The sequence below is a fragment of the Loxodonta africana genome, chromosome 3 (assembly GCF_030014295.1).
Source record: "Loxodonta africana isolate mLoxAfr1 chromosome 3, mLoxAfr1.hap2, whole genome shotgun sequence".
Lineage (NCBI taxonomy): Eukaryota > Metazoa > Chordata > Mammalia > Proboscidea > Elephantidae > Loxodonta > Loxodonta africana.
This window is the reverse complement of record NC_087344.1, coordinates 204443125-204466812: the sequence shown is the minus strand read 5'-3', so window position 1 is coordinate 204466812 and position 23688 is coordinate 204443125.

Below are 23688 nucleotides of genomic sequence, written 5' to 3'. Positions count from 1 at the left end.
ACGTATCAAAGGCAAGCCACTAAAAAGATTGCAAAAACAGAAAGGAATCTGATACTTCCCTAACAAACCACGTAATCATGAGCACGGTTTGTGAATTCTGCGTGGCCATTGCAATCCTTTGTATAGCTAAATGGATACAACCCATTACATTAATGCTTTCAAGATAAAATTACTAATTTTCTGTCATCTTTATGGCAAGATACCTGTAGTTATGCTAATCTGTTTCCAGGAAACTGGGAGGTAGAGGGTACGATCTTCCTTAATGATTAAATTCCAAAAGAGATAGTTCCCAAGTCTTTAAGGAAACATCCTTAAAATACATACTTTTCAACGGGACAGAGACACAATTTACAAGTTTTCTAATGGGAATTCTGAAAGAACAGGAGAAGGGGGAGACTCTTCTCTTATTTTCAACCAGAAGAATTAAAACCTCTCATTTTCAATTTTGTTTGTCATTCCCCAAAACCAAACCACCTGCCGTTGAGTCCATTCTGACTCCTAGCAATCCTATAGGACAGAGTAGAACTACCTCATACGGTTTCCAAGGCTGTAAACCTTTATGGAAGCAGACCGCCACATCGTTTTCCCAAGGAGCAGCTGGAGGATTCAAACTGCTGACCTTTCAGTTAGCAGCCAAGCACTTTAACCGCTACACCACTAAGGCTCCTTAAAAAACCAAAACCCATTGCTGTCGAGTCAATTCCGACTCATAGTGACCCTATAGGGCAGAGTAGAACTGCCCCCATAGGGTTTCCAAGGAGCGCCTGGTGGATTCAAACTGCCGACCGTTTGGTTAGCAGCTGAACTCTTAACCACTAGGCCACCCCCCAAAAGATGTGTCCATATCCTGGAACCTGTGAATGTGACCTTATCTGGGAAAAGCGTCTTTGCCAGTGTAATTAAGTTAAGGGCCTCGAGTAAAATAATGTTGGATTTTCCTTGTGGGCCCTAAATCAGTGGTAAATGTCCTTCTTATAAGAAAAAAGCAGAGGGAGATTTGAGGAGAAAGAGAAGGCCTTATGAAGACAGAGGCAGACATTGGAGCTATGCAGCCACAAGCCGAGGAATAACTGGAGCCAGCAGAGCCAAGGAATGACCCTCCCAAGAGCCTTCTGAAGGAGCGTGACCCTAACAGTACATTTCTGTTGTTTGAAGCTGCCCAGTTGGGTCCATTTGTTACAGCAGCCACAGGAAGCCAATACAGACAGAGTGTAGCTGATGGAAGGCTTTTTTCTTTAAACTTATTTGTCTTTGAAAATATAGCTAGCTGTTTATATCCAGCCAACCACATTTATTTACAGCAGTGGACTTCCAGGGGTAATTTTGAATACTGGATACCTTGCCCCACACTGTCAGGTAGGGCCAGTGGTCGCTGATGGAGGGGTGGTCAGTACCTGATTTTCTGTGCTTTATGACTGGTAGCATTTGGGGACTATTGGCCCCTCACCCCTCCTCTTCATGGCTGACAAATGTGAAATTAAAGAGAAAGCAAACAATGAAAAAGGGTGTGAGGGAAACAGCCAGGAATGCAGGCACACACCCATCATCCACAGGATTTAGTTAACCCTGTTAAGGATTTCCAGGAATACATAGACCTGCCTCCTCTTTAGAATGAAACCAGAGAGTCCTAGATTTTGGTTTATAGTATGGAAAAGTCACCCATAGAAACCTGGAAATAGTAATCCTGTCCATTTCCCACCTGTGTGCTCTGAGATTTTAGCATGGACTGTGGAATCTCTGGAGTCCTGGTGGCACAGTGGTTAAGAGCTATGGCTGTTAAACAAAAAGTCAGCAGTTCAAATCCACCAGGTGCTCCCTGGAAACCCTATGGGGCAGCTCTACTCTGTCCTACAGGGTTGCTATGAATTGGAATCAACTTGACAGCAATGGGTTTGGTTTTTGGTTTATGGATTCTCTGGGAGGTGCAATTAATGTAATCAGCTACTAACCAATACATTGCAGGTTCGCGTCAAGCCAGAGGCACCTCGGAAGAAAGGCCTGGTGATCAGCTTCTGAAAAGTTAGTCATTGAAATCCTATGGAGCACAGTTCTATTCTGACACACATGGTGTTGTCATGAGTCGGCATTGACTCTGTGGTGACTAGTTTGGTTTTATTGGGCCAGAGAGAGAGTGAAGTGCTTTCTCCCACTGGCAGGCTTCCTGCTGAGCTGTCTCCTTTCCTCGTGACCACTCTCTCTCACTCCAACTCCAGCCCAGAAGTAGCTAGAGAGGTGAGGAAGCCACAGGGCCCCAAACTTTGAGGAGAAGTGTTCTGGCACTACCATACACCCTCCCTCCCACCTTTTGCCCTTTCCTCCTGAAGGAAGAGGTTTACGTTTGGGCAGCAACACAAAAGGAACACTTCTAGAAGGCACACAGCTTCTGGAGTCTGAGTGTGGGAGTGTGTGTGCGTGGGTTGTCATGTTTGAAGAGCAAGACTTTGTGTTCTTTTTCATCACTAGGGACCAAGTACTACAGTGCAGAGTGAGATGCTAGACACTGAAAGTAACCATCAAGGTGAATAGGGTTGGCCTGAGGCAAGAGATGTTTAGTGTGGAGAGGGCTGCAGTGGTTTCAGGATATTCATTGGGAGCCCTTATTATGTTGTAAATTGAGTGCAGGCAGGGAGCAGGGGGGCTCCATTCTGTTAGCTGTGTCACCAGGTCACCCATCCCCCAAACCAGCCTCAGGAGTAAAACAAAGCAGAAGCCCAGAAAGATCCTTTTTCCGTAGACCAATCCCCAGAACACACTCTGCAGAGGGAATAAAAAATGTCCTTCAAGGAAGGACAGCCTCAGAAATTGCATTCTCTTTTAAAATTAATGTTAAAACCTAGCGGCAGGGGTGGGGGAAAATCCTTTAGCATATCTTAGAACACACAGGGTAAGGTCAGCAACAAATAGCAGAGTCCTTCTCTCAACTTGGTTTGAAGGAATAGTGAGAACAAAGGATGAGATGAGAAAGACACGTGGGAAAAAAAGACAGATTTTGCAAGAAAAACAGAATGCTGGAACAAATTAGAGGTACTTGCAGAACGAGAAATTAGACCCCCTGAAGGGCACACCCTGGCAGCGCAGTGGTTAAGAGCTCGGCTGCTAACCAAAAGGTCAGCAGTTTTAATCTACCAGCCACTCCTTGGAAACCTTATGGGACAGTTCTATTCTATAGGGTCACTATGAGTCAGAATCAACTCGACAGCAATGGGCCTGGTTTGGTAGGACACAGCTGTCCTCCTTGAATCCTGTCTGGAAATGATGTTGGAAAGGTGAGGTCCAGGCTGCTCAGAGTATCTCTGCTTCCGGGTTCAGGCCCAGGTCCGAACCCCTGCTGAGAATTTGCATTTCTAACAAGTTCCCAGGCAATGCTAATGCTGCTGTTTAGGGACCCATTCTGAGAACAACTAGTAGAGCAGTAGTTCTCAACGTTTGTTATATGTAAGAATCACCTGGGGATCTTGTTAAACTGTAGATTCTGATTCAGTATATCCGGGTGGAAAGGCAAAATCTCAGCAGGAGTTCAACGTGGAAGCAGCAGAGCAGAACCCGGGAAAATTCTTCAGGTTTACAAGGTGAAGTCTGGAGTGAACAACCATTAATCAGGAAACCAGCACCAGGGGTGACCACAGCCTTGGAAATCACCTGGGCCAAGGGCAAAATGCTTGTCCGTGTGTGTGTGCATGCACATGTGCACACATGTATGTGTGTGTACATGAACACGCTCATTCATAGGTACATGACGAGTCCGGGGAGTGGTTGAAAAGTTCATGATACCAGAAATGGAACATGGAGACGCCCAGGTAGGCATAAATCTTATTAAGTTCCCATTCTGTCAGGTGCAGGATGAGGGAGCAGTGGGTAGGAGGCCTTTTACCTGGCCTGCTCACTCAAGATAATGAAATTTTGGCTGTAATTGTTAGGTTGTTGCTGGGTAGAAACCCCAGGTTCTGCTTGGTATGACTCTTCTTAGCCAATAAATGAGAGACCAAGGTGGGACAGTGGAAATGCACCTTTATTTCATTGTGCAAGGAAAGAAGCAGTTGGGGCTGACGCCACTAAGACTGCTCAGCAAGAGTGAGGGGGAAGGTTACTTTTAAGCGGTTTATAGGTAGGAAGTTCATATGAGTTAGATTAGCAATATTCATAATCGTACTATGCCGGAGCAATGGGGTTTACATATAACTTCATGCATCACCTGTTCAGGAAATGGCGGTTAAACTCCACCCACAGGCAGGGAAGTTACTATGTATGAGGTCTAAAAGGTTATCCTGAATATCAACATGACACCTAAACCAGTTTCCACCAATTTCCTGTAATTTTAGAGCAACAGTTAAGGAGAGGGGAACCAGGATTTTAATGTAAAACTACAGGGGTGTCAAGCAAAGGCACCAGGATTCTAATGTAAAGTTATGGGGTATGACAAGCAAAGGAACTAGGATTCTAATGTAAAGTTACGGGGCATGCCAAGCAAGCTGCTTGAGGTAGTGGAATTTTTTTAGGAACCTCTGTCTTTCTTAACATGGGTGCTGCTTGTTGTGGTGTCTATCTCTACACCACCTGAAGGGTTTTGTTCACCTGTGACTTTATGGAGGCAGCAAAGGATTCACTGAGCATGACTGTGCCCACACTTTTGAGACCTGTGACCTGATAGCAGTTTGCATAGCATGACTATGAGCATCAAACTAAATAAATAATTAAATTATTTTATTACAACGATGGTCCAAAATGCTATTTTCTGATTTCAAAAGTGACCTATATTCTTCAGTGTGGTTTTGATGCTAATCTCCAGTTTCACTTTCCCATAGTTTGGGCAGGGCAGGCCAGGGGCAGCCAAGGGGCCATCTTTACCCTGGTGCTCATGGCCCCTCATCTTCGTTGGTTGTGTGGTTCTGCGTCACTTCCTGGTTCACTCTGCACCCCGAGCTTATTTACATTCCAGCTTTGCACAGTAATGGTCACTCCCTCCTCTAGCTGGGCCTAGAAGGAGCCTTAGCTGAGTCCCTGGGGACTGCTGCCAGAGCTCTTTGGGAAGGCACCACTGCGAGTTCTGTGTCCACCGAGGCACTAAGGAGAAGAGAGAGGTGCTCCCCGTACAGACTTCAGTGCAGAATGTGTCAAGTTGGGGACATTGGCACTTGGAGGTCCAGGGCACCTGGAGGATCTGTAGCAGTACCCACAGCTTTGGCTCCAGCTGGAGAAGCAAGAGGAAGTGCTCCAGGAGCAGAGGGCTGTCCTTGGTGTCAGCATCTGCAATGCCGGCCCCAGCAGTGCTTATCAAGGAAGTATTTTGGCAGCAGGTATAATTGAAGGGAGTGTAGCAGGGCAGGCTGGGGCAGAACAATGGCAGTGTTAGCTCACACAAGAACTCCCTAAATAACTGGCTGCAGGAGGGAGCTGAAGCATGGAAAGATGGAAGTCCCACACTAGCAGGCTGAAGCTACATCCAGAGAAATACTATGTCTGTTGATGTAACCCTGTCTTAAACCTTCAGGCTAACATGGCTTTGGATACTGTAATGAGTTAGGCCAAACTGCACAGTCTGAGGGTACAGTGCCCCACTTCTGACATCAGTTGCAAGTTTGGGGTCCCCAGGACCAATCACACTTCAAACCAGCTGGCTACAAATTTAAGGGTTCCCACCATCACCCTCAGGTTTGGTAATTTGCTGGCATGACTTACAGGAAGTTCTATGCTCATGATGACAGTTTTGTTATAGCAAAAGGATACAGATTAGATTCAGCCAAAGAAAGAGATGCGTAGGGTGAGACCTGGGAAGAGTTGTCTTAATTATCTAGTGCTGCTATAACAGAAGTACCACAAGTGGATGGCTTTAGCAAACAGAAGATTATTCTCTCACAGTCTAGGGGGCTAGAAGTCCAAATTCAGGGTGCCAGCTCCTGGGGAAGGCTTTCTCTCTCTGATGGCTCTGGGGGAAGATCCTTGTCATCAGTCTTTCCTGGTTGAGGAGCTTCTCAATGCAGGGACCCCTGGTCCAAAGGACACACTATTCTCCTGGTTCTTGTTTCTTGGTGGTATGAAGTCCCCATGTCTCTCTTTTATATCTCAAAAGAGATTGGCTTAAAACACAACCTAATCTTGTAGATTGAGTCCTGCCTCATTAACATAACTGCCGTAATCCCACTTCATTAACTTTATAGAGGTAGGATTTACAACACATAGGAAAATCACATCAGATGACAAAATGGGGGACAATCACACAAAACTATAAATCATGGCCTAGGCAAGTTGACAGATATTTTTGGAGAACACGATTCAATCCATGGTAGCAGTCAAAATGTGAAGCTTCCTTCATCCTCAGAGGTCGGTAAACCCTCCCAGCACTGATGTGTGACAATGCTAACCAGAGCAGCTCTCTTGAGCTTTGGTGTCCAGAGTTTTTGTTGCAGTTTTATTACATAGGCACGACTGATTGAATCATTGTCCACCTGGTTGAACTCTATCTCCAGTCCCCTTCCCACCGAAGAGGCCGGGCGGATATCACACAGCTCAAAGCCCTAATCCTGTAATCACGCACTGGACTTTCTGGCGTTGCCAGACCCCACCCTGAATCATCTTAATAACCTAAACTGTCTAGTGGTCCACCATGAGTGACCTGGTTGGCATAAATTATCAGGCGTGATCTGAGGGGTGCCATGAATAACAAAAACACTCTACTCAATGCCAAGGATTCAGGGATTACCTTCCAGGAGCTGGGACAAAGGTCAGACCTCTCTTTAGAAAAGGCCAAATTTCTTACTACAGGCTACCGCTCCAGGATTTTTATATAACATATATAATAAAAAATTTATTCTGTCTGCAATTATTTTAGATTTACTCTTAAAATGCAGAGTCTTCATCAACTATAATTTTATGGATTATATTGTTGTTGTTAGGTGCCGTCGAGTCAGTTCCGACTCATAGCGACCCTATGCACAACAGAACGAAACACTGCCTGGTCCTGCACCATCCTCATAATCATTGTTCGTTTATAGATTAGAAACATAAAATAAAGCAGTGGAGCCACTGGGATGAATTCAGAACAGTCCACCGCCTGGCCTTTACTCCCAAATGGTATGAAAATTCCTCCTACCAGGGTCCTGGGGGTGATGAGACTCGGTGGTACTGACTCGCACTGACGAAGCTCCTAAAACACAAGTGTAGGAACAAAGATGCCCATTTATTAATGTACACTGAGATTTATATCCACCAAAGTGGGCAGGTACTCCTCACCCTGGTCCTCCAAATTCTCTCTTGGCAGGAAAGCTACTGGAGAAGCTCATTTGTAATCAGTTGCATTCCAGGTGTGTGTGGTATCGGAACAGGAAGTGCTTACGTGTTCACCATTACTGGCACTCGGCTGCAGTCGCCTGAAGCATCTGTCTCCACAGTGGAGATCTATGAGCTGCAGGCTCGGACAGGCCAGCATTTTGAATGGGACATCATCTCTAATGGGCTGTGATAAGATGGGCACCCCCATGCTTGCGTCTGTTGCTCTTGTATCTCCATCTCCCCTTCTGCCTATCACATTCCTTTCAGAGGGAATCAAACCAGCTTTCCAGATGCCAATATACCAGTGCTAAAACGTAATGTACTGAATCGTCAATTTGCTGAATGATCAGCTTACCCTATTACTGAGTCACCAAAACCTTGTTTCTATTAAGTACCTATGGAGCAGATAACACATTGCTTGTATGAAATTGCTTCAGTAGTCTTTGGGGATTTATTTTCAGTTTTTGTTTGGTGTGGCTCACAGGGATTGCTTCACTTCTCTTCTTGCCCTAAAGAATTTGTCAGACCAGCTCCACTGAATGTGTTTTCTGGTCTTCACCTTTTAGATCCTTGCACTTTGCTAACGTACGACGTTTTGTTCAAGAATGGGTGAGCTTTCTCTTCCAAACAGACCATTGCCCTCTTTAGTTGTCAGGCCTTATGCCTAACTTGGATTTTACAGACCACACGCCTAAATTTGTGTACAGCCACCGGTCACAGGAAGCATTTTGTCAGTTAGCACATTTACTGTGAATGTATGAAAATCGACATGGAGACAAAATCCTTGTTTATAAGACTGATAAAGTCAGCAAAAATAGAGAAGGGCAAATTGGTATAAAACTATCTTTAAAGGGCAGGATGTTCTTTCACTTAGATGACATCAAAATGAAAGGAGTCTGAAATTTGAAGCATGCACAGAATATTTTATTGAGCTCATCCCTATGATTAAGAGCCATAGAAAAAGCAGTGGGCTCAATGGATTAGCAGAGAGAAATCTACCTTATTATTCATAAAATTCTTGACATTGGAGATATACACAACACAGGAAACCCGAAAAACACGAGAGCTTCTCATTACTGAGCGACATAGACCCAAACTGCCATATACGTGGGGATTCGGCCAGCCACAGTAACACAACTGTAGCAAATTGGCTAATAGTGAAATTAAACAAAATTTAGATTTTGTTTAAAGTACCAGATTTGGAAGTTTTGTGTGAATTAATCATTCACCAAATTAACTTTTGACTTGTTGACTTTTGGTAAATTGGTCATTTAGTGACTTGGCTTCTGGTGAATTGATCTTTGGCAAACTGATTTTCATTAATGTTACCTAGAGTCTTTCTTTGGATTTACTACCATCATCTGTTGAGTTACCAGTAAGTCTCCTCTAATTGTAGGCAATCTTAGCTCTTTAAGAAGATTCAACAAGTCCCTGATTGAATAGCAAAGTGTTTAAGAGCTCAGGCTGCTCAGTAGTTAGAATCTACTAGTCGCTCCTTAGAAACACTTCGGGGCAGTTCTACTCTGTCCTATAGGATCGCTATAAGGTCACTATGAGTCAGAATTGACTCGATGGTAAAGAACAACTTGTTCATTTTATAGTTTACTCTGAGGACAAGCCTATTTTTCACTTTTGGGAAACACGTCACTAAGTCTTACCTGTGTTGTCTGTCAGTATTTTGCACTCGGTTTCCATTTTATGCTCCTGCACTTCTCACGCCCAGCACAGGGGCTTAAGGCACAGTCGTCTTCTTGCAAATCACTCCCTGGGGTCATCTCAGGCCCTGATCCTTAGTGGGGGTCATACGGTTGGGGCATTTTGGAAGTTTATGGTAACATTTTTGTCACAATGACTAGAAGGTGTTCCCGGCGTTTAGTGAGTAGGGGCCAAGGATGCTATACTTCCTGAAATGTACAAAATAATTCCACATGTCTCCTATGACTTTGGAAAATCACACTAGACATTTGTATAGATGAAAATCCTGCAGATAGTTATCTGAACCCAGATATAAACAAAGTATTTTTGCCTGGTTTTAATATACACTGACTACTGAGTTTTCTAGGAGTGTAACTACTGTATGAGTCAAGAGAAGAGGTCATTTTGTTTTATTTAGAACTTGACCAAGAGTTGTTCATAATTTTGGAAACGCATATTTCCAACAGCAATACTTCCCATGATGTTAAATCATCAATTTAACCACAATTATATTTGTCTGTATTTAGAGCTGTTGCGTTCACGTGATTTTAAGTAAAGGTTCAATCATCTGGTTCTTTACTATGTCTTCTAGCGTGGCTGTGACCTAGTATTCACATATTTAAGTATAGTTTGTTTTGTTATACTCTGTTGTTGTTAGTTGCGGTTGACTTGATCCTGACTGGTGGTGGCCCCCTGTGTGCAGAGTAAAACGGCTTCATAGGGTTTTCAAGGCTGTGACCTTTCACAAGCAGATTGCCAGACCTTTCTCCAGAGGTGCCTTTGAGTGAGTTTGAACCACAAATCTCTTGGCTAATAGTCGAGTGCTTAACTGTTTGTGCCACCAGAAACCCTTTATTATGCATTGCTTTCCTTTTAGTTTTTTCTTTATATTATAGGTAGGACATTAAAGTGATGTTTTAAAATAATTCTATGTGTAGGCAAGTTACATTATCTAAGAATTTCAGATGAGGATAGAAAGGAGATGTCGTAAATATTTCTCATGAAAGGGGAGTACTGTGTCGGACAGGGTTGAGCATCATCACCCTAGACTTTCTTTCTCCTGCACTGCTGCACTTTTGGGTCCTGTCACTCTGCTTATATCTCTCTAATTGTGCTCTGGAGCCCTGGTGGCATAGTGGTTACAAGCTTGGCTGCTAACCAAGAGGTCGGCAGTTCAAATCCACCAGCCGCTCCTTGGAAACCCTGTGCCACAGTTCTACTCGATGACACCTAACAACAACTGTGCTCTGGGGGTGGGAGGAATTTTATACTCAGCCTGGGCTTTTAGACAGGAAAGAACAGCCTCCAAGGTGAAATGACCCAACCAGGGCCCTCCAAGGCCCCAAAGTCATTGACTTCCTGTGTTGCAACATCAAATATCTTCCCTCCTCCACCCACACACCCAGCATCTCCTCATCACAACCAGACACCCAGTGGTTTCCCTGGGGAAGCATGTCACTCCTACTGATGAAGTGACAAAGTAAGGATGATATGCTTTTAGAGAACACCACAAGCCTGACCTATCCCCCAAAATCTCTGCTTGTGGGCATTTGACTAATAGCTACAATATCTCAAAAATTTTGGTCTATTTAGAAACATGTCACCTGGGAGGAATAGCCTAGTAAAGCTTCAGCAGTATTACTTGATATTATTAGGTTACCCAGGCAGTATGCCAGAAAGGGCAGGCTTCTGCAGAAACAGGGCCCTGATGTGGGAAGGGAGAGAGGACCAGGCCTGCGGACTGGTCAAGAAACCCAGCTGGCATAGAGCCTAAAGGGGTCATTCAGAGAGGGGGAAAGAGGGAATCACAGACTTTAAGGAGGCTAGTCTTGAGATATGTCACTAACGGGGAAGAGAGACAGACCAGTTCCCAGAGGAATATCCCTGGAGAGCTGACATTACTGCCACAGAAAGGAGAGGTTTGCAATAAGGATAGCAGGAGGAATGTATACCAGATAGTTATCCTTGTGGGTGGGGTCAGAGGCAACTTTTACTCTCCTTTTTCCCTTTCTGTACCTCCTAGAAAACAGTGAATAAATAGTAGAGGGCTGGAGCTTGGGCTCCCATCTCACTGCTTGGATGTGAACCCTGGAGCTATCACTTATGATCTGTGATTTTGGGCGAATAACCTGTCTGAGTTTGTTTCCTCAAATATGAAATGGGGATAATCACAGAACTGACTTCATAGAGTTCCTTTCTTAAGGATTATGGCCTAGAAAACTCAATGGGGCAGTTCTACTTTGTCATATGGGGTCGCTATGAGTCGAAAATCGACTCAAGGGTACATGGCATTGTGTGGCTTCCAATCATAAAGTCACTTAAAGGTCACAAGTTGGACATTACATCTCCAGCCCTTGCATCCACAATCCAGGCAGGAAGAAGGAGAAAGAGAGTAGGTCAAAGACAGCTCCCCGCTGATTCAACACTCCTTTTTTTTTAATGGCATTCCCCAAAACCCCTAGGTATTAGAAGCCTTTCAGAACTTAGTCACCCTTGTCTGTAAGAGAGACTGCGAGATCCTTTTTTTCAGCTGGGCATATCAACACTGCCACTGCTCCCCAAAACAGAATTCTGTTATTAAGGAAGAGAACCCATTGCCTTCTAGTTGACAGAATAGAACTGCCCCATAGAGGGTCAAAGGCTGTAATCTTTACTGAAGCAGACTGCCAGATCTTTCTCCTGGGGAGCGGCTGATGAGTTTGAATCACTGACCTTTTGGTTAGCAGCAGAGCGCTTTAACCACTATTTGAATAACAATGACAATCTCTGCCATTATTAGGAAAGCAAGGTGGAATCATTCCATAGCAAGTGTAGAATCAGAGATTAGCCACTTGGGTCCTCTTCAGTGTCATTTCATTTGGGTTATGGAAAAGATGAATGGATACCCCTGCCCCACCCCGGGGACGTTCATTACTGGAACGCGGTGTCCCATCTCCTTCTTGTGGGATGGAACAAACATGCAGACCACACCACACTATGGCTGGTTGGTTACACTGAGTTGCAGCTTCAATGTTTTTTGCTAAGATACCCTATCAGTTATGAATAGAATGCTGAACTACCTACTAATCAAGGTTCCTGACTTTTTTTTCCCCAGTTGATGGCTTCCCCCTGGGAAAGGGGAGAACAAAAGCCGAGTCCTGTAACTGTCTAAGGGGGGGGTTTATTCCTTCTTTTCTATGCACCCTTTAACCCAGAGAACAGAAAAAAAGGAAGGGAAGGGAGACAGAGAGGACATGACAGTGGTCCTGGGAAGATCCTGGGAAGAGAAGGCGCCAGAGAGTTCTGCCCTCCTGGGATAAGCTCACAGAAGGACCACTCCTTGTGGTCCTTTGAAGCAGAAATTAGAAAGATGCCCGAAGTTTTTGCTCACTCGATTGAGGCGGGGTGATGTAATTGATAACCAGAAGCCCAATCTATAGGTCCTGGCAACTTGACTGAGCCCAGGATGGGGTCCTGTCCTTCCTGCTTGGCCTTTGAGGTGCTCCCTCTGCCTTTCAGTACTCTGAACTCTTTGCCTTAACAGGCGGTTTTTACTTAGCATTAGATCAAATTTTCTTGGGCTGCTATCTAGATGGCCAACTTCTGCTTTGACCTCAGAATGTGTTAAGCTAATGCCCTCTGGGTCAGCATCTTAGATATTTAAACAGAGGCGAATTGGGAACTTCGAACACCCACATAAACACACACTGACAATTATAAACAACATCCTACTCATATTCCACACTTTCACAGCAAATGCTAATGCAGAGTGGGTACAGGCTTCCTCCTGGAGGTCTGGAGCACAGCGCAACCAACCAGTCCACTGCAATCAACGGTGACATTGTCTAGTAATCTGTTTTACCTTAAAAATGTATTAAAAAAAAAAGTATACAAATTTTACATTTTATCATTTATGTTGCTGTATTTACATTGATATTTTTAGCTTAAGAATCTTTTGGTATTAGGTGACCATCAACAGATGAATGGGTAAACAAATTATGGTATATTCACACAACGGAATATTATGCAACAATAAAGAACAGTGATGAATCTGTGAAACATCTCATAACGTGGGTGAATCTGGAAGGCATTAAGCTGAGTGAAATTAGTCAGTCACAAAAGGACAAATATTGTATGAGGCCACTATTATAAGAACTCAGGAAAAAGTTTAAACACAGAAGAAAACATTCTTTGATGGTTATGAGGGTGGGGAGGGAGGGAAAGCGTACTCACTAACTAGATAGTAGACAAGAACTATTTTAGGTGAAGGGAAGGACAACATACAATACAGGAGAAATCAGCACAACTGGACTAAACCAAAAGCTAGGAAGTTTCCTGAACACAACCAAACACTTCGAGGGACAGAGTAGCAGGGGAGGGGGTGTGGGGATCATGGTTGCAGTGGACATCTAGGTCAACTGGCATAACAAATATATTAAGAAAACGTTCTCCATGCCACTTTGGTGAGTGGCATCTGGGGGTCTTAAAAGCTACCAAGCGGCCGTCTAAGACGCCACAATTGGTCCCAAACCACCTGGAGCAAAGGAGAATGAAGAACACTAAAGACACAAAGAAAATATGAGCTCAAGAGACATAAAGAGCCACAAAAACCAAAGACTCCATCAGCCTGAGACCGGAAGAACTAGATGGTGCCTGGCTACCACCAGTGAGTGCCCTGATGGGGAACAAAACAGGGAGTCCTTGTTGGAGCAGGAGATAAGTTGGGTGCAGAACTCAAATTCTAGGAAAATGACCAGACTTAATGGTCTGACTGAGACTGGAGGCCCCAGAAGACATAGCCCCCAGACTCTCTGTTAACCCAAAACGAAAGCCATTCCCAAAGCCGACTCTACAAAGGTGAGACTGGACTATAAGACATAAAACGATACTGGTGAGGAGTGTGCTTCTTAGCTTAGGTAGACTCATGAGACTAAGAGGGCAGCTCCTGTCCAGAGGTGAGACAGAAGGTAGAGGGGAACAAGATCTGGTTGAAAGGACATGGGAAATACAGGGTTGGAGAGGAGAAATGTGCTGTCACATTACAGGGAGAGCAACTAGGGTCATGTAACAATGTGTGTATAAGTTTTTTTTTTTTTTTTAATGAGAAACTGATGTGAACTGTAAACGATCACTTAAAGGACACACACACACACACACACACATAAAAAGAATCTTCTGGTAAAATGGATATTCCAGGGAGTTAGAAAGTATGACTTTTCATATTATTTGTGTACTTCCAGGGTGTCTTTGATCCAGTTTGAGTTTTCTTTGGTTACATTCTAGTACTGGATAAATGTTACCTTGATAGGATTTAAATGGTTCTTCGCAGGGTTTCTTGCAGCAACCCAGTCACTTCTGGGGATGGTAAATTCTTTCACTGTGTTTTATTTATTTGTCAAATTTTATATTATAGGGGTAATTTACATTTATTTCAAAAAATACATCCTCTATTCAGTGACCATCTTCTTAGTCTTCATAGCCTGCACAGCCTACTCCTCTATAGGGATTGGCAAACTTTTTCTATAAAGGGCCGGGTAGTAAATATCTTTGACTTTGCAGGCCATACAGTCTGTGTCAAAGCTACTCAACTCTGCAGTTGCAGTGTGAAAACAGCCATAGATAATGCTTAAACAAATGGTCTGGGTGTGACTGTATTTCAGTAAAACTTTACCTACAAAAACAGGTGGTGGGCAGGATTTGGCTCTATTTTGCTGACCTTTGCTCTAAACTCTATAGACATTGAATATCTACAAAAACTAGCCCACACAGTCAGCCACAAAAGCCATAAATAAACTCCCAAACAATTGGAAGAGAAACTACAAAAAGAAGAGCAAAGTAAGTTCAATGCAAGTGGAAGAAAGGAAATAATAAATATTAGAGTGGAAATAAGTGAGACACAGAATAGAAAAACCATAGAGAAAATCAACAGGAGGTTGGTTTGTTTGTTTGTTTTAAACAAGATAAACAAAATTGGCAAACCTTTAGCTAGGCTGACCGAGAAAAAAACAGAGAAGACACAAATGGCTAAAATCAGGAATGAAAAAGGGATGTAACTACTGACCTCACCCCTGCCGAAAAGGCAACACTATGAGCAACTATTAGATAGAACAACAAATTAGGTAACCTAAATGAAATGGAAAAATTCCTAGAAAGACATGAGCTATTAAATTGACTCAAGCAGAAATGCATCTATCATCTGTCCATTTTCACTGAGCTGATTCTGACTCATAGTGACCCCAGAGGACAGAGTAGAACAGCTCCATACGGTTTCCAAATAGTGGCAGTGGATTTGAATGGCTGACCTTTTGGTTAGCAGCCTGAGCTCTGAACCACTCTGCCGCCAGTGTTCCCAAGAAAAGATAGAAAATATAAATAGGTCTATGAAAAGTAGAGATTGAGTTAGTAATTTTAAAACTTCCAAGAAAGAAAAACCCAGACCCAGATGGCTTCACTGGTGAATTCTACCAAATATTTAAAGAAGAATTAATAGTAATTCTTCACAAAACTCTTCCTAAAAGTAGAAGAGGAAAGGACACTTCTCATTTCATTCTATGAGGCCAGTATTATCCTGATATCAAAACCAGACAAAGATATCACAAGAAAAGAAAACTACAGCTCAATATCCCTTAAGAATATAGATGTAAAAATCCTCAACAAAATATTAGCAAACTGAAGTCAACAGCATATAAAAATGATTATACAGCATGACTGAGTGGGATTTTTCTAGGAATGTAATGTTGGTTCAACATACAAAAATCAATTTAAGTAACATACCATATTAATATTAATGGTATTAATAGGATATTAGTAGAATAAGGACAAAAATCACATAATTACGTAAATAGACACAGGAAAAGTATTTGAAAAAAATCAAACACGCTTTAGTGATAGAAACATTCAACAAACTAGGAATAGGAGGGAACTTTCTCAACCTGATAATAGGCATCTATGAGAGACCCACAGCTAACATCATGCTTAATGTGAAAGATTGAATGCTTCCTCCTAAGATCAGGAACAAGACAAGATGTCCATTCTCACCACTTCTATTCGATATTGTACAGGAGGTTCTAGCCAAAGCAATTAGGGAAGAAAAAGAAAAAGAAAGAAAAAGATTGGAAAGAAAGAAGTAAATGCATCTCTATTTACAGATGACATGACCTTGTGTATAGAAAACTGTGAGGAATCCACGAAAAAAATTTTTTTCTTAGACTAACAAATGAGTTCAGCAAAGTTGCAGGATTCAAGATCAGTATACCAAAAGCTATTGTATTTCTGTACACTAGCAACAAACAATCCAAAAATGAAAATAAGAAAACAATTCCATTTATAATAGCATGAAAAAGAATATAAGACTTAGGAATAAATTTAACAAAAGAAGTACAAGACTTGTACACTAAAAACCACAAAACTTTGTTGAATGAAATTAAAGAAGACCTAAATAAGTGAGAAAATATCCCATGTTCATAGTTCAGAAAACTTAATATCAGTAAGATGCCAATATTTCCTAAATAAATCTACAGATTCAACACAATCCCTCTCAAAATCCCAGCTGCCTTTTTTTGCAGAAACTGACAAGCTGATCCTAAAATTCGTATAGAAACCCATGGGACACAGGGTAGCCAAAAACAACCTTGAAAAAGAAGAATAAAGTTGGAGGACTCACTTTTCCCAATTTCAAAACTTACCACAAAGCTACATTAATCAAAACCATATGGTATTAGTACAAGGATAGGCCTCCATAGAGGTCAATGGAATAGAATTGAAAGTCCAGAAATAAACTCTTATATTTATGGTCATTTAATACTTAACATTTATGGTCACTTGATTTTTGACAAGTGTGCCAAGACAATTTAATGGGCAAAGAACAGCCTCTTCAAGAAATGGTGCTGGGACAATTGGCTATCCCATATGCAAACTAGTGAAATTGGACCATATACAAACTTAACTCAAAATGCCTCATAAAGGTAAATGCCAGAGCTAAAACTATAGAACTCTTAGAAGAAAACAGGAGTAAATGTCCATGATCTTGAGTTAGGCAATGGCTTCTTAGATGTGACACCAAAAGTGTAGTGACAAAAAAGATAAATTTGGCTTCACCAAAATTAATAACTTTTGTGTTTCAAAGGACACCATCAAGAAAGAGAAAATCCTCAAAATGGGAAAATATATTGCAAATCATGTATCTGATAAGGGTTTAGTATTAGAATATACAAAAAACTCTTACAAACTCATGAATAAAAAGACAAATAACCCAAGTAAAAAATGGCAAAATATTGAATAGACGTTTTTCCGAAGAAGATACACCAATGCTACAAGCACATAAAAAGTTGCTCCACATCCTTAAAAAAACAAACCCACTGCTGTCAAGTTGATTCCGACTCATAGCGACCCTACAGGACAGAGGAGAACTGCCACATAGAGTTTCCAAAGAGCACCTGGTGGATTTGAACCGCCTACCCTTTGGTTAGCAGCCGTAGCACTTAACCACAATGCCACCAGGGTTTCCAAAATGTCAGCCCACTGTGTTGGCCGGGAATCGAACCTGGGTCAACTGCTTGGAAGGCAGCTATGCTCACCATTATACCACCAACTCCCGTTAGTCATTAGGGAAATGCAAATCAAAACCACAATGAGATATCACTTCGTACCCACTAGATGGCTAAAGTAAAAAAGTCAGAAAATGAAGCATTACAGGAATTCATAACAAAGTCAGGAACAAGACCAGGGTGGTGTTATCCTCTCTATTATTTTTTATTGGAAATTCTAAAGAATGCAAGTTTATATAAAAATTAACTACAACGTACGTATATGAGAGAGAGAGAAAGCACAATTACCATTCCTTGCAAATGGTGTAATTATTAAAAACCCAGTTACCTGTCTTAAAAACCCCATAGGATAAAGTGAAAAACTGTTACAAATAATAAGAGACATAAATAAAATAAGCAAAAATCAATAGCTTGCCTCTTTACCAACAATGATTATATATATATGTATTCTTTACATATATATAGAAAAAACCGGAATCTTATCTACAATTTCAACAAAAATATTAAATAATTTACCAAATACTAAAACAAAAGTGTAAAATAAGGTTAAAAAGACTCCTTTAGGATCTTTATGAACTAAACTAAAACATCCTACCAATGAAATAAGTGGAGAGACACACTATATTCACGGGTGGGAAAATTTCATATGAAAGTTGTTTCAATTTCTCCCTAAATTAAGTTATAAAGATAATGATACCCCAAGCAAAATTCCAATGAAATTTGAAGATAGGGGAGCTTTTTAAAAGAAGGGTAATAATATTGGTAGCATAGTAGTTAAGACCTACGGCTAGCTGCTCTGCTAATCAAAAGGCTGGCAGTTTGAATTCACCGGCTGCTCCTTGGAAACTCTGTGGAGCAGTTCTACTCTGTCCTATAGGGTCGCTATGAGTCAGAATTGACTTGACAGCAATGGGTTTAATGTAATTATACAACAAATATATGATTAAACTGTGATAATCAGAATGATGTGGTTCTGATGACAACGTGAGAGAGACAACGTCAGAATTTAACATAATTTCGAGGTGATGTTTTCAATCAGCTGAGAAAGGATGACTGATTTAGGGACACTAACTAACTATTTAGGAAAAAAGTTCCAGGTTTCTTTTAGGGCAAGGAGAGAATGGGTTCACTCAGACAAGGGGGCTGGAGAAACAGGGGAGTGCTTGTTGTAAGGCAGTGGTTGCAGAGGGAGGGTTTCATAATGGGGGAAGAGTCGGGTGTTGAGGCATGGAGGAGGAAGTACAGAGTATCTGGAGGACAATGGTGTAGAGAATGGGTGGCCAGGGTGGCTGACATGTGAGCATTATCAGATGGAAGAGAGGATGAGAGACATTGAGGGGTTTATTTCAAGTCTCTTTGACAACAGTGTCAATGGGCCTAGGATCAGAATTCTTGTCCACGTGGATGGCCTGATGGAGGACCTAAAAACGGCAGACTTACGCATGCGCTCAGTAAGGTACTAGTACAGTGCCTGGCCATTGTTGTTGTGTGCTGTCAAGTCAATTCCAACTCATAGTGAACCTATTAGACAGGGTAGAACTTCCTCTGTAGGATTTCCTAGGCTGTAATTTTTATGAGCTGTCACACATCTGATAGTTTGTCGTACTGTGGTGGCTTGTGTGTTGCTGTGATGCTGCAAGCTATGCCACGGTATTTCAAATGACAGCAAGGTCATCCATGGTGGACAGGTTTCAGCCGAGCTTCCGAACTAAGACAGATTGGGAAGAACGATGCAGCAGCTTACTTCTGAAAAAAATGAGCTAATGAAAACATAATAGCTGTGGAACATTGTCTGACATACAGCTGGAAGATGAGCCCCTCAGGTTGGAAGGCACTCAAAAGACAACTGGAGAAGAGCTGCCTCCTCAAAGTAAAGTTAACCTTAATGATGTGGATGGAGTCAAGCTTTCGGGACCTTCATTTGCTGATGTGCATGATTCAAAAATGAGAAGAAACGGCTGTAAACATCCACTAGTAATCGGATTGTGGAATGTATGAAGTATGAATCTAGGAAAATTGGAAGTCATCAAAAATAAAATGGTACACATAAATATCGATATCCTAGGCATTAGTGAGCTGAAATGGGCTGGTATAGGCCATTTGGAATCTGACAATCATATGGGCTACTATGCTGGCACTGACAAATTGAAGAGGAATGGCATCGCATTCATCATCAAAAAGAACATTTCGAGATCTGTCCTGAAGTACAACACTGTCAGTAATAGGATAATATCCATATGCCTACAAGGAAGACCAGTTAATACAATTATTCAAATTTACACACCAACTACTAAGGCCATAGATGAAGAAATTGAAGATTTTTACCAACTTCTGCAGTCTGAATTTCATCATACATTCAACAAGGCGTGTTAATAATTACTGGTGATTAGAATGCCAAAGTGGGAAACAAAGAAGGATTGGTAGTTGAAAACTATGGCATTGGTGATAGAAACAACCCTGGAGATTGCATGATAGAATTTTGTACGATCAACAACTTGCTCATTGCGAATACCTTTTTTCAGCAACATAATCGGCGACTATACACATGAACCTCGCCAGATGGAATACACAAGAGTCAAATCGACTACATCTGTGGAAAGAGATGATGGAAAAGTTCAGTATCATCAGTCAGAACAAGGGCAGTGTCTGACTGTGGAACAGACCATAAATTGCTCATATGCAAGCTCAAGTTGAAGCTGAAGAAAATTAGAACAAGTCCATGAGCGCCAAAATACAACCTTGAGTATATCTCACCTGAATTTAGAGACCATTTCAAGAATAGATTTGACACTTTGAACCAGCGGTACTGAACAGAGAAGTCCAAGCTGCACCGAAGGCATTAGCTAAAAACAGGGCTCCAGGAATTGATGGAATATCAATTGAGATGTTTCAACAAATGGACAGAACAGTGGAAGTACTAACTCATCTATGCCAAGAAATTTGGAAGACAGCTACTTGGTCAACTGATTGGAAGGGATCCATATATGTGCCCACTACAAAGAAAGGTAATCCAACAGAATGTGGAAATTATTGAACAATATCATTAATATTGCCCTATAGGGTCACTATGAGTCAGAATCGACTCGATGGCCCTGGGGGTTGGGGATCATTAACATCACATGAAAGTAAAATTTTCCTGAAGATCATTCAAAAGTGGGTGCAGCAGTATATTCACAGGGAACTGCCAGAAATTCAAACTGGATTCAGGAGAGGACATGGAACAAGGGATATCATTGCTGGTTCAGATGAATCTTGGCTGAAAGCAGAGAATACAAGAAAGGTGTTTACCTGTGTTTTACTGACTATGCAAAGGCATTTGACTATGTGGATCATACCAAATTATGGATAACATTGCAAAGAACAGGAATTCCAGAACACTTAATTGTTTTCATGAGGAACCTGTACATAGGCCAAGAGACAGTCATTTGAACAGAACAAGGGCATACTGCCTGACTTAAACGCAGGAAAGGCGTGTGTCAGGGTTGAGTCCTTTCACCATACCTATTCAATCTGTATGCTGAGCAAATAATATGGGAACCCGGACTGTATTAAGAAGAACGGGGCATCGGGATTGGAGGAAGACTCATTAACAATCTGTGATATGCGGACAACACAACCTTGCTTGCTGAAAGTGAAGAGGACTTGAAACACTTATGATGAAGATCAAGGACTACAGCCTTCAGTAGAGATTACACCTCAACATAAGGAAAACAAAAATCCTCACAACTGGACCAATAAGAAACATCATGATAAACGAAGAAAATATTTATGTTGTCAGGATTTCATCTTATTTGGATCCACAATCAGTACCCATGGAAGCAGTAGTCAGGAAATTAAAAGACATATTGCATTGGGCAAATCTGCTGCAAAAGACCTCTTTAAAATGTTAAAAAGCCAAGATGTCACTTTAAGGACTAAGGTGCATCTGACCCAAACAATAATGTTTTCAATAGCATCACATGTGTGTGAAAGCTGGATAATGAATAAGGAAGATCAAAGAAGAATCAATGCCTTTGAATTACAGTGTTGGTGAAGAATATTGAATGATGGACCGCCAGAATAATGTACAAATCTCTCTCGGAAGAAGTATAGCCAGAATGTTCCTTAAAAGCAAGGATGGTGAGACTTCATCTCACATACTTTGAACATGTTATCAGGAAGGACCAGCCCCTGGAGAAGGACATCATGCTAGGTAAAGCAGAGGGTCAGCGAAAAAGAGGGAGACCTTCAACAAGATAGACTGACACAGTGACTGCAACAACGGGCTCAAGCATAACAACAATTGTGAAGACGGCACATGATCAGGCAGTGTTTTGTTCTGTTGTTCCTGGGGTTGCTACTAGCTAGAACTGACTCGATGGCACCTAACACAGCAACAATCTTTATGGGAGCAGATCGCTAGGTCTTTTCTCCTACAGAGCAGCTGGTGGGTTCAGTTTGCATCTGAACTCTTTTGTTGTGTTTATTTTATTGTGTTGTAGGTGAAACTTTAGAGAGCAAATTAATTTCTCATCCAAAAATTTATGCACAAATTATTTTGTGACATTGGCATCAATCTTCGCAATGTGTCAACATTTGCCCCTTTCCCTTTATACCACAGGTTCCCCCTGTCCATTCGTCCAGTTTTCCTGTCCCTTCCTGCTTTCTCATCTTTGCTTTTGGGCAGATGTTGCCCATTTGGTCTCATATACTTGACTGAACTAAGAAACAAGTTCCTCCCATGTGTTATTGTTTGTTTTATAGGCCTGCCCAATCTTTTGCTGAAAGGTGGCTTCTGGGCCTGACTTCAGCTCTTAGTTAGTAGTCTCAAGGGTTCCTCCAGTCTCTGTCAGACCAGTAAGTCTGGTCTTTTTTTGTGAATTTGAGTTTCGTTCTACATTTTTCTCCTGCTCTGTCTGGGACCCTGAATTGTGATCCTTGCCAGAGCAGTCAGTGGTGGTAGCTGGGCACCATTTAGTTCTTCTGCGCTCAGGCTGGTGGAGGTTGTGGTTCATGTAGTCTATTAGTCTTTCGGAATAATACTTTCCTTTTGTCTTTCGTTTTCTTCATTCTCCTTCTTTCCCAAACTTGGTGGGGTCAATAGATGTCTCTTAGATGGCCACTCGCAAGCTTTTAAGACTCTAGACACTACTCACCAAAGTCAGATGCAGAACATTTTCTTTATGAACTATGTTATGACAATCGACCTAGATGTCCCTTGAGACCATGGTCCCCAGCCCCAGTAACTAGGTCCCTCAAGGTATTTGGATGTGTCTTGGAAGTGTCTATGACCTTGCCTTGGTCAAATTGTGCTGACTGCCCCTGTATTGCATGTTGTCTTTCCCTTCACTAAAGTTAACACTTGCTTACTAACTAGTTAGTGGTTCCCCTTTCCCCCATCAAAGATTTTTTTTTCCATGTGTAAACATTTTCTTGGGTTTTTATAACAGTGGTGTCATACAATATTTGTCCTTTTGTCATTAACTTATTTCACTCAGCATAATGCCCTCTGTATTCATCCATGTTGTGGGATGATTCAGAGATTCATCACTGTTTTTTATCATTGCATAGTATTTCATTGTGTGTATGTACCATAATTTGCTTGTCCATTCATCTATTGATGGGCACTTAAGTTGTTTCCATCTTTTTGCTATTGTGAATAATGCTGCAATGAACATGGGTGTGCATATGTCTATTCGTGTGACAGCTCTTATTTCTCTAGGGTATATTCATAGGACTGGGATTGCTGGATCATGTGGTGGTTTTTTATTTCTAGCTTTTTAAGGTGGCGCCATATCCTTGTCCATAGTGGTTATAACATTTAACATTCCCACAGGCAGTGCATAAGAATTCCAACCTCCCCAAAACCTCTCCAAGAGTTGTTATTTTCTGTTTTTGTGCTTGGTGTCAGGAGTGTCCGGATGAAATGCTATCTCATTGTACTTTTGATTTGCATTTCTCTAATGGCTAGTGGGAAAACCTGGTGGTGTATTGGTTAAAAGCTATGGCTGTTAACCAAAAGGTCGGCAGTTTGAATCCGCCAGGCCCTTCTTGGAAACTTTATGTGGCAGTTCTACCCTGTCCTATAGGGTCACTATGAGTCAGAATTAACTTGACAGCAACGGGTTTGGTTTTGGTTTAATGACTAGTAATCTCGAGCATTTCCTCTTGTATCTTTTAGCTATCTGTATGTCTTCATTGGTAAAGTGTCTGCTCATATCAT